The 2,722-nt window shown below is 35.9% G+C and overlaps 1 pseudogene; it reads left to right on the top strand.

Annotated features, from left to right (window-relative positions):
• Positions 1–244: 244 nt before the first annotated feature.
• LOC125156971 (60 kDa heat shock protein, mitochondrial-like) lies at positions 245–1,905 on the top strand (annotated as a pseudogene).
• Positions 1,906–2,722: the final 817 nt, after the last annotated feature.

The raw sequence follows: 2,722 nt of genomic DNA, 5'->3' as shown, positions 1-2,722 counted from the left end.
TATGGGACACTCTGATGACTTGAAAGGATAATAGGAGATAAGCCTTGAAATTAAGAATGTCTTGGAAAATTTGATTACCATATGAATAAGGTGTCTGAGTCAATGATATTGGATAGGTGAAAAAAAATCAGTTAAAAGTCACAATAACAAGAAATCTCTCCTTCACTCGCCTCTGACAGCTTGCCTGACCACTGGCACGCCCTGCCATTGCCCCATGGAAATATTTTGATTACTTGCTGTCCTTTTAAAAATTAATCCAGTGTCTAGGGCACTGACTCCTCATCTCATTTGAAATTATGCCAGAGAAGTTAAATTTGGTGTAGATGTCCAAGATTTATAGCTTCAAAAGTTTTAGCTGTAGCTGTTACAATGGGGCCAAATGGAAAATCAGTGACTATTCAACAGAATTGTGGAAGACCTAAAGTAACAAAAGATGGGGTGACTGTTGAAAATTCCATTGGCTTAAGAGATAAATATGAAAATATTGGCACAAAACTTGTTCAAGATGTTTCCAGTAACACAAATGAAGAGGCTGGTGATGTCACCACTAATTGCTACTGTACTGGCACTCTATTGCCAAGGAAGGCTTTGAGAAGATTAACAAAGGTGCTAATCCTGTGGAAATCAAGAGAGGTGTTATGTTAGCTGTTGATGCTATAATTACTGAAGTTAAGAAGCAGTCTAAACCTGTGACAACACCTGAAGAAATTTCTCAGATTGCTACAATTTCTGCAAATGGAGACAAATATGTGCAACATCATTTATGATGTAATGAAAAAGGTTGGAAGGAAGGGGATCATCACAGTAAGGAAGTAAGGAATGGAAAAACACTAAATAATGAATTATAAACTATTGAAGGCATGATTTTTGACTGAGATTTTATTTCTCCATACTTCATTAATACATCAAAAGGTCAGAAATGTGAATTCCAAGATTCTTATGTTCTACTGAGTGAAAAGAAAAGTTACAGAATCCAGTACATTGTACCTGCTCTTGAAATTGCCCATGCTCACCATAAGCCCTTGGCAATAATTGCTGAAGATGTTGATGGAGAAGCTCTGAGTACACTCATTTGAATAGCTTAAATGTTGGTCTTCAGGTTGTACCAGTCAAAGCTCTAGGTTTTGGTGACGATAGAAAAAAGAATCAGTTTTAAGTGATGGCTATTGTTACTCGTGCAGTGTTTGGAGAAGAAGGATTGACACTAAATCTTGAAAATATTCAGTCTCACGACTTAGGAAAAGTTGGGAGCTCATTGTGATGAAGATAATGCCATGATCTTGAAAGGAAAATGTGACAAGCATTTTGAAAAACATATTCAAGAAACCCTCAAAAGGTTAAATATCACAACTAGTGAACATGCAAAGGAAAAACTCAATGAACTCTTGGCAAAACTTTCAGTTGAAGTAACTGGGATGAAGGTTGGTGGGACAAGTAATGTTGAAGTGAAAAAAAAGAAAGTGTTACAGATGCTTTCATTGCTCCATGAGCTGCTGTTGAAAGGCATTGTTCTGGGAGGGGGCCATGCCCTGTTTTCATGAATTCCAGCCTTGGATTAAATAACAGCTCCTGAAGATTAAACAACTGTTATCTAAATTATTAAAAGAAAATTAAAATTCTTGCAACGACCATTGCCAATAATGCAGGTGTTTAAGGATCACTAATAATTGAGAAAATTATGCAACATTTCTCCAAAGCTGGGTATGATGCTATTCTTGGGGATTTTGTGAATATGGTGGAAAAGGAATCATGCATCCAACTAAGATTGTAAGAACACTTTATTGGATGCTGCTGGGGTGGCCTCTCAATTACAGCAGAAGTTGTAGTCACTGAAATTCCTAAAGACAAAGACCCTAGAATGGTGGAATGGGTGGAATGGAAGGTGGTATGTTCCAAGTCGTGTAGTAGTGTTTTATTAATAAACTGTGAGAGTAGGTTCAAGGCAGTGATCCTCACCAATAACTTCAGAGAAGTCAGTTGAAAGAAATGACTGAAGAAAATTCTGGCTGATGTTTAAGAAAATCACTATAACCATCAGTTACTGGTTTCAGTTAACAATGTATAATGGTTTACTGCCGCCATTGTTAGTGCCCACAGATCATTTATTTTGTATTTTTTGAATAAAAATACGTTTGTCCATTCCTGATAACTGAGTGCAAGAGACATATAACAAGTGCATTGATTTCAACTTAAATCACTGAAGCATTTTTAGTACTATTTTGTTAAAATTAAGATTTTAGTGATTGCCATCACCAGTGAAAAGTTAAGAAAACTTTTTGTGGAAAGTAAGCATAATTGTGCACAAAGTAGAAAAATATACAATTATGTGACAATCTCTGTTAATGAAAATTTGTTTACAGTTTTTAAAAAATGCAAGACAGGAGGAACTGGCAATATGTAACATGAAATCATCAAAAAATATATTCCAGATTTCATTTAGATGTATATTAATTTCAAGGACATGGCATATGACTTTATGCGAAGAAACCCATGACTCTCTCTAAGATGTGAAACATGTTCAAGAATGAAATGCTGCTTTGGAGCTGATACCCATATGTTATCAGGATATTAAGGTTACTTGATGCTCAACCTGGCATCACCAATTTGTGGAGAAATGTATTCCCACTGGCATATAAGTTGGTCATACCAGCAAATATGTTGTTAGTTGTAGCTTCTTGTTGCCACAGATACCATGATAAAAGGTTAAGCCTTGCTTATCCAC

This window comes from Prionailurus viverrinus, chromosome X, assembly GCF_022837055.1.
Source record: "Prionailurus viverrinus isolate Anna chromosome X, UM_Priviv_1.0, whole genome shotgun sequence".
Lineage (NCBI taxonomy): Eukaryota > Metazoa > Chordata > Mammalia > Carnivora > Felidae > Prionailurus > Prionailurus viverrinus.
The sequence above is the reverse complement of the archived record's forward strand: the minus strand, read 5'-3'. Positions and strand labels throughout refer to the sequence as shown.